Genomic DNA, 10,000 nt, shown 5'->3' with positions numbered 1-10,000 from the left:
TATTTAATATCAAAATTAATGATACAAAGGTATTATTCAATAAATATTGATAATACCAAATATATATAATACTACCATATACACACACATATATTGCCATACATACACTATATACATATAAAAATGTGTAAAATATAAAATTTTACACACAACATATATGACCTAAAGTAAATAAGTGTTGTACCTATTTTTCACGCAGACGTGTGTGAGAATGCCCAGGTTAATGCTTTAATATAATCGATGAAAATAATCCACATATTATTATATATGCTACAAAAAACTGATTATATTAAACTAAGTCTTTACGCAACATATTTATATAGAAAGGTCAATCAAATCAAATCAATACATATATATATGTTTTGATTTAAAATATATTATTGCTAAATAATTGTATTGCTTCATTATTAATTTATAAGTTGCATACAATGGAAAAAACATGCAATAATAAACACCTAAATTAAACAATGTTGTACCTATTTTTCACATACTACTTGTGTGTGTGAAAATGCCCAGGTTAATGTTTAATATAATCGATGAAAAATATTCAAATCCACACATATAAAATTATATATGCTACAAAAAACTGATTATATTAAACTAAGTCATTACGCAGCATTTATTTAGGTCTAAATACAATTTATTGAAGGAATTGATATATGCCAATAAAATGGTGTATTTTTAATTTCTTTCAATAAAATCATATATGACATATAAAAACAAACAAAAACATCAATATAAAACTCTAAGCGGTGGATCACTCGGCTCATGGGTCGATGAAGAACGCAGCAAACTGTGCGTCATCGTGTGAACTGCAGGACACATGAACATCGACATTTTGAACGCATATCGCAGTCCATGCTGTTATGTACTTTAATTAATTTTGAAGTGCTGCTTGGACTACATATGGTTGAGGGTTGTAAGACTATGCTAATTAAGTTGCTTAATAAATATTTTGTTTAATATACAAAATATTTAAAGCATATGGTATATTATTGGATATATATATTCATATATTCATAATATTAAGAGCATATAATACAACAATATATATATGAAATGAAACACACACATCATCTCATAAATATACAAACATAATATTCCTATATAAAATTGTATATGAGAGTGATGAAAAGAAGAAAATTTATACTTTCTTTTTTTTCACACAATTCATTTAATACTGAGGAATGTCTAGCATAAAATACATTTTATCTAGAATTGCCTCTTATTAATGTTGTGCGAATATAAATATAAAAAGAATATAAAAAGTATAAAAATGATTGGGACTATGAACTTTTTCTTCTTTTAATTGAATTTTAATGGGTAGTTGTGTTCTCATTTCACATAAAATATATATATATATGTATTAAATTATTAGAAATATTTTTTTCTAATAAATGAAAATATATTTATACAACCTCAACTCATATGGGACTACCCCCTGAATTTAAGCATATTAATTAGGGGAGGAAAAGAAACTAACAAGGATTTTCTTAGTAGCGGCGAGCGAAAAGAAAACAGTTCAGCACTAAGTCACTTTGTCTATATGGCAAATGTGAGATGCAGTGTATGGAACATCTATATTCTAGTATGAGAAATTAACGATTTAAGTCCTTCTTAAATGAGGCCATTTACCCATAGAGGGTGCCAGGCCCGTATAACGTTAATGATTACTAGATGATGATTTCCAAAGAGTCGTGTTGCTTGATAGTGCAGCACTAAGTGGGTGGTAAACTCCATCTAAAACTAAATATAACCATGAGACCGATAGTAAACAAGTACCGTGAGGGAAAGTTGAAAAGAACTCTGAATAGAGAGTTAAATAGTACGTGAAACTGCTTAGAGGTTAAGCCCGATGAACCTGAATATCCATTATGGGAAATTCATCATTATAATTATAATATTTAATAAATATTATTAATAATAGTGTGCATTTTTCCCATATAAGGACATTGTAATCTATTAGCATATACAAAAATTTATCATAAAATATGGCTTATAGTTTATTCAAATTATTATGGCTTGCCCATTGATAACATAGAATAAATGTCATTAAATTTGATAAAGTGCTGATAGATTGATATGAAATACAGTGTGTTAATTTTTCGAAATTATATAATGATATTTATATCTATGATATTTATATTTATTATAGGCACTTGTATGATTAACAATGCGAAAGATTCAGGATACCTTCGGGACCCGTCTTGAAACACGGACCAAGGAGTCTAACATATATGCAAGTCATTGGGATTTATTTTATAAACCTAATGGCGTAATTAACTTGACTACCAATACAAATGGGATTAGTTTTTAAATTATTTTATATAGTTTATTAATTCAATCCCGGGGCGCTCTATATAGTTATGTATAATAATATTTATATTATTTATACCTCTAACTGGAACGTACCTTGAGCATATATGCTGTGACCCGAAAGATGGTGAACTATACTTGATCAGGTTGAAGTCAGGGGAAACCCTGATGGAAGACCGAAACAGTTCTGACGTGCAAATCGATTGTCAGAATTGAGTATAGGGGCGAAAGACCAATCGAACCATCTAGTAGCTGGTTCCTTCCGAAGTTTCCCTCAGGATAGCTGGTGCATTTATATATTGCATAAAATAATCTTATCTGGTAAAGCGAATGATTAGAGGCCTTAGGGTCGAAACGATCTTAACCTATTCTCAAACTTTAAATGGGTAAGAACCTTAACTTTCTTGAAATGAAGTTTAAGGTTATGATATAATGTGCCCAGTGGGCCACTTTTGGTAAGCAGAACTGGCGCTGTGGGATGAACCAAACGTAATGTTACGGTGCCCAAATTAACAACTCATGCAGATACCATGAAAGGCGTTGGTTGCTTAAAACAGCAGGACGGTGGACATGGAAGTCGTAATCCGCTAAGGAGTGTGTAACAACTCACCTGCCGAAGCAACTAGCCCTTAAAATGGATGGCGCTTAAGTTGTATACCTATACATTACCGCTAAAGTAAATGATTCATATTTATATAAAAATATAAATTTTGAAACTTTAGTGAGTAGGAAGGTACAATGGTGTGCGTAGAAGTGTTTGGCGTAAGCCTGCATGGAGCCGCCATTGGTACAGATCTTGGTGGTAGTAGCAAATAATCGAATGAGACCTTGGAGGACTGAAGTGGAGAAGGGTTTCGTGTGAACAGTGGTTGATCACGAGTTAGTCGGTCCTAAGTTCAAGGCGAAAGCCGAAAATTTTCAAGTAAAAATATATATATATATACACAACATACATATTATTATTGATACACTTGAATAATTTTGAACGAAAGGGAATACGGTTCCAATTCCGTAACCTGTTGAGTATCCGTTTGTTATTAAATATGGGCCTTGTGCTCATCCTGGCAACAGGAACGACCATAAAGAAGCCGTCGAGAGATATCGGAAGAGTTTTCTTTTCTGTTTTATAGCCGTACTACCATGGAAGTCTTTCGCAGAGAGATATGGTAGATGGGCTAGAAGAGCATGACATATACTGTTGTGTCGATATTTTCTCCTCGGACCTTGAAAATTTATGGTGGGGACACGCAAACTTCTCAACAGGCCGTACCAATATCCGCAGCTGGTCTCCAAGGTGAAGAGTCTCTAGTCGATGGAATAATGTAGGTAAGGGAAGTCGGCAAATTAGATCCGTAACTTCGGGATAAGGATTGGCTCTGAAGATTGAGATAATCGGGCTTGATTGGGAAACAATAACATGGTTTATGTTCTCGTTCTGGGTAAATAGAATTTCGATTATTTTTAATGATCGTCATTTGTTCCCCGGATTGTTAGTTACGTAGCCAATTGTGGAACTTTCTTGCTAAAATTTTTAAGAATACTAATCTGGAGGGGTTAAACCTTTCAGTTTTAGCTCTTTTAAATTATAACGATTATCAATTAACAATCAATTCAGAACTGGCACGGACTTGGGGAATCCGACTGTCTAATTAAAACAAAGCATTGTGATGGCCCTAGCGGGTGTTGACACAATGTGATTTCTGCCCAGTGCTCTGAATGTCAACGTGAAGAAATTCAAGTAAGCGCGGGTCAACGGCGGGAGTAACTATGACTCTCTTAAGGTAGCCAAATGCCTCGTCATCTAATTAGTGACGCGCATGAATGGATTAACGAGATTCCTACTGTCCCTATCTACTATCTAGCGAAACCACAGCCAAGGGAACGGGCTTGGAATAATTAGCGGGGAAAGAAGACCCTTTTGAGCTTGACTCTAATCTGGCAGTGTAAGGAGACATAAGAGGTGTAGAATAAGTGGGAGATATTAGATTTCGGTTTAGTATCGCCAATGAAATACCACTACTCTTATTGTTTCCTTACTTACTTGATTAAATGGAACGTGTATCATTTCCTAGCCATTATACGGATATATTTTTATATATCTTATGGTATTGGGTTTTGATGCAAGCTTCTTGATCAAAGTATCATGAGTTTGTTATATAATTGCAAACAAATTCTAATAATGAGAGGATGCGCATTTATGTGTATTTTCAATTTATGAATTTGGTATAACTCCAATTACTCCGGTATGATCCAATTCAAGGACATTGCCAGGTAGGGAGTTTGACTGGGGCGGTACATCTCTCAAATAATAACGGAGGTGTCCCAAGGCCAGCTCAGTGCGGACAGAAACCACACATAGAGCAAAAGGGCAAAAGCTGACTTGATCTCGGTGTCCAGTACACACAGGGACAGCAAAAGCTCGGCCTATCGATCCTTTTGGTTTAAAGAGTTTTTAACAAGAGGTGTCAGAAAAGTTACCATAGGGATAACTGGCTTGTGGCGGCCAAGCGTTCATAGCGACGTCGCTTTTTGATCCTTCGATGTCGGCTCTTCCTATCATTGTGAAGCAAAATTCACCAAGCGTTGGATTGTTCACCCATGCAAGGGAACGTGAGCTGGGTTTAGACCGTCGTGAGACAGGTTAGTTTTACCCTACTAATGACAAAAACGTTGTTGCGACAGCATTCCTGCGTAGTACGAGAGGAACCGCAGGTACGGACCTATGGCACAATACTTGTTCGAGCGAACAGTGGTATGACGCTACGTCCGTTGGATTATGCCTGAACGCCTCTAAGGTCGTATCCGTGCTGGACTGCAATGATAAAAATGGGGCAATTTGCATTGTATGGCTTCTAAATCATTAAAAGTTTATATGCATTTATAAACGACAATGAATATGTGATGCCAATGTTATGAGTAACATAGTTAACTTTGGAGGATCTTCGATCACCTGGTGCCAATGCTAGTTACTTATTAAAACATTATTTAATACAATGACAAAGCCTAGAATCAATTGTAAACGACTTTTGTAACGGGCAAGGTGTTGTAAGTGGTTGAGCAGCTGCCATACTGCGATCCACTGAAGCTTATCCTTTGCTTGATGATTCGACGATATATATAATATGTTTATATATAAAAATATACGACTTCGCAATGGTTTTGTACATTGTGCATGTAGTATATATAATAATATATAATATATATATATATAGAGTCAATCGAGAATCATCAATAATGGTAGCCGGTGTTTCACTCACTGTTGGTGGTGGTGTGTGTATTCATTAAGGCCTGCCATTATTATTAATTATTATTATTTTTTTTTTATATATATTTAACCTATATATATTATAACCACCCACCTATATACTACAAAATATTATACATAATGGTGTCCCTATGTATAAAATTAATATATACTTGTCTCTTTGAGCATGCGAAAAGTCTTAAGTATATAATAACTCTATGTATATCACTTTGGAATGTGTACATAGAGTATCAGAAATGTTATAAACAAGAACGCGCATGCCAATTACTATATTCTAGTATAGTATTGGCTCGTGTAAATATATAATATATACAAGTCAATATATACTTGCCCCTTGGAGCATATGCGAAAAGTCTTAAGTATATATGTATCACTATGAAATGTGTACATAAGTATATCAGAAATGTTACAAACAAGCACACCCGCACGCCAATTTTACTATATTATAGTATTGGCATGTGTAAATATATACTTGCCCTTGACTTGAGCATATGCGAAAAGTCTTAAGTATATAATAACTCTATGTATCACTATGGAATGTGTACATAGTATATCAGAAATGTTACAAACAAGCACACCCGCACGCCAATTTTACTATATTATAGTATTGGCATGTGTAAATATATACTTGCCCTTGACTTGAGCTTATGCGAAAAGTCTTAAATATATAATAACTCTATGTATCACTATGGAATGTGTACATAGTATATCAGAAATGTTACAAACAAGCACACCCGCACGCCAATTTTACTATATTATAGTATTGGCATGCATAAATATATACTTGCCCTTGACTTGAGCATATGCGAAAAGTCTTAAGTATATAATAACTCTATGTATCACTATGAAATGTGTACATAGTAGTATATCAGAAATGTTACAAACAAGCACACCCGCACGCCAATTTTACTATATTATAGTATTGGCATGTGTAAATATATACTTGCCCTTGACTTGAGCATATGCGAAAAGTCTTAAGTATATAATAACTCTATGTATCACTATGGAATGTGTACATAGTATATCAGAAATGTTACAAACAAGCACACCCGCACGCCAATTTTACTATATTATAGTATTGGCATGCGTAAATATATACTTGCCCTTGACTTGAGCATATGCGAAAAGTCTTAAGTATATAATAACTCTATGTATCACTTTGGAATGTGTACATAGTATATCAGAAATGTTACAAACAAGCACACCCGCACGCCAATTTTACTATATTATAGTATTGGCATGTGTAAATATATATAAATGTACATACAAAGTATGCATTTATTAAGGAATACAAATGTTTCTTAAATGTATCACATGGTATTATAATAAATATAGTGTGTTTATTCATTATAAACACACTATATATGAAGTAACCCATGTGTTAAAATAAATATAGTGTGTTTATTAATAATAAACACACTATATATGAAGTAACCCATGCATTAAAATACAGTGTGTTTATTCCAAATAAACACACTATAAACGTATTTAACCTATAGAGGTAAATGTCATTTTAGTCATATATTTTATATAAAATGCTACCGCATAAAGAAATAGTGGCACAAAACACCTATAGAGTCAGTGGTGTTCTCGCACCATGAAGAAAAATTTTCCTTCATAATATATACAAGTGTTTGTTCAAGCAACAGACACCATGTATATATAGGTGTTTTGTGCCACTACTTCTTTATGCTGTAGCATTTTATATGAAATGTATTACTAAAATAACATGCATTTGTATAGTTAAAATAAATATAGTGTGTTTATTCAAAATAAACACACTACATATGAAGTAGCTCATGCATTAAAATAAATATAGTGTGTTTATTCATAATAAACACACTATATATGAAATAACCTATGCATTAAAATATAGTGTGTTTATTCATTATAAACACACTATATATGAAGATACCCATGTGTTAAAATAAATATAGTGTGTTTATTCCAAATAAACACACTATAAATGTATTTATGTTTGGTTTGGAGGTGCATAAATACATGTTGAATTTAGTGGTACATTTTGAAAAAATGCTACCGCAGATAGAAGTAGTGGCACAAAACATACTTGTGGAGTGTGCTTCTGCACGAAGAAGTAAAATTACTTTTTCATATAAATTAATGTAGTGGCGGCATTAATAGTGCAGATGCATTTAGTATAGAATATATATGGGTTTTACTATAGTCTGGTTGAATTTAAAGTAAGCCTATATATAAAAATGGTGTCCCAAGGTATTAAAATAAATATAGTGTGTTTATTCATAATAAACACACTATAAATGTATTTATGTTTGGAGGTGCATAAAATACATATAATATATATGGGTTTTACTAAAGTCTGGTGGAATTTAAAGTAAGCCCATATATACAAATGGTGTCCCAAGGTATTAAAATAAATATAGTGTGTTTATTCGTAATAAACACACTATAAATGTATTTATGTTTGGTTATGGAGGTGCATAAATACATGTTGAATTTAGTGGTACATTTTGAAAAAATGCTACTGCAGATAGAAGTAGTGGCACAAAACATACTTGTGGAGTGTGCTTCTGCACGAAGAAGTAAAATTACTTTTTCATATAAATTAATGTAGTGGCGGCATTAATAGTGCAGATGCATTTAGTATAGAATATATATGGGTTTTACTATAGTCTGGTTGAATTTAAAGTAAGCCCATATATAAAAATGGTGTCCCAAGGTATTAAAATAAATATAGTGTGTTTATTCATAATAAACACACTATAAATGTATTTATGTTTGGAGGTGCATAAAATACATATAATATATATGGGTTTTACTAAAGTCTGGTGGAATTTAAAGTAAGCCCATATATACAAATGGTGTCCCAAGGTATTAAAATAAATATAGTGTGTTTATTCGTAATAAACACACTATAAATGTATTTATGTTTGGTTATGGAGGTGCATAAATACATGTTGAATTTAGTGGTACATTTTGAAAAAATGCTACTGCAGATAGAAGTAGTGGCACAAAACATACTTGTGGAGTGTGCTTCTGCACGAAGAAGTAAAATTACTTTTTCATATAAATTAATGTAGTGGCGGCATTAATAGTGCAGATGCATTTAGTATAGAATATATATGGGTTTTACTATAGTCTGGTTGAATTTAAAGTAAGCCCATATATAAAAATGGTGTCCCAAGGTATTAAAATAAATATAGTGTGTTTATTCATAATAAACACACTATAAATGTATTTATGTTTGGAGGTGCATAAAATACATATAATATATATGGGTTTTACTAAAGTCTGGTGGAATTTAAAGTAAGCCCATATATACAAATGGTGTCCCAAGGTATTAAAATAAATATAGTGTGTTTATTCGTAATAAACACACTATAAATGTATTTATGTTTGGTTATGGAGGTGCATAAATACATGTTGAATTTAGTGGTACATTTTGAAAAAATGCTACTGCAGATAGAAGTAGTGGCACAAAACTACTTCATGGAGTTAGCATCAGCACGAAGTAAAATTACTTCATATAATATTTAATGAACTGGGGCATCATTAAAATAATAGTGCTTATAGAGATGCGGTTGACGAATTATAATATGGCAGCAACATATAAATAAATAGACACATCAGTATAATAATATATAGTGGAGAAGCTTGATTCTATTATAGTAAATATTTTTTTATTATAATAGAAGGCTTGATAATTTAGTGGTATATTTTGAAAAAAAGTTGTCACATAAAGAAGTAGTGGCACAAAACTACTTCATGGAGTTAGCATCAGCACGAAGTAAAATTACTTCATATAATATTTAATGAACTGGGGCATCATTAAAATAATAGTGCTTATAGAGATGCGGTTGACGAATTATAATATGGCAGCAACACATAAATAAATAGACACATCAGTATAATAATATATAGTGGAGAAGCTTGATTCTATTATAGTAAATATTTTTTTTATTATAATAGAAGGCTTGATAATTTAGTGGTATATTTTGAAAAAAAGGTGTCACATAAAGAAATAGTGGCACAAAACTACTTCATATGGCAAAGAGAAATCAATGATTTCAAATAAATCCTGTATATTCGTAGCGTAATATACATAAAGATAGTTGTAATATTTTACTTCTATCGTTAATTTTTACTATGTATATGGTTCTTTCGTATCGACAGTTTGTTCCTTTTTATGGTTCATTACGACTGGTCGTTAGAATCCCTCTATACAGAAAAAGATATTTGGGAGTAGGAAAAACCAAACAAGTCCGACCTGGTTGCCCCTATATCGTTAATTAGTCTGGTGTGATACATTAAGAACTATGTTCTTAATGAGTTTTTGATATACTATAGGTGTATAAAAATTATACACAATTAATATAGTGTACAAAGACAGAAACACAGTACACATGTATTTATACATGTGTAAAATTTTATATATAGTTA

The 10,000-nt window shown here is 32.2% G+C and overlaps 2 non-coding genes across 2 annotated transcripts; both read left to right on the top strand.

The window, feature by feature from the left end:
• The first annotated feature begins 741 nt into the window (after positions 1-741).
• On the top strand, positions 742-920 carry LOC115630106. The gene has a single exon (XR_003996009.1). It is a non-coding gene; the product is annotated as a 5.8S ribosomal RNA (ribosomal RNA).
• A 494-nt stretch (positions 921-1,414) lies between these two features.
• On the top strand, positions 1,415-5,425 carry LOC115630101. The gene has a single exon (XR_003996005.1). It is a non-coding gene; the product is annotated as a large subunit ribosomal RNA (ribosomal RNA).
• The last annotated feature ends 4,575 nt before the right edge of the window (positions 5,426-10,000 follow it).

This window comes from Scaptodrosophila lebanonensis, unplaced genomic scaffold, assembly GCF_003285725.1.
Source record: "Scaptodrosophila lebanonensis strain 11010-0011.00,11010-0021.00 unplaced genomic scaffold, SlebRS2 tig00000320-arrow-arrow-pilon, whole genome shotgun sequence".
NCBI lineage: Eukaryota > Metazoa > Arthropoda > Insecta > Diptera > Drosophilidae > Scaptodrosophila > Scaptodrosophila lebanonensis.
Note: the sequence above shows the minus strand (reverse complement) of the source record. Positions and strands in the feature narration are given on the sequence as shown.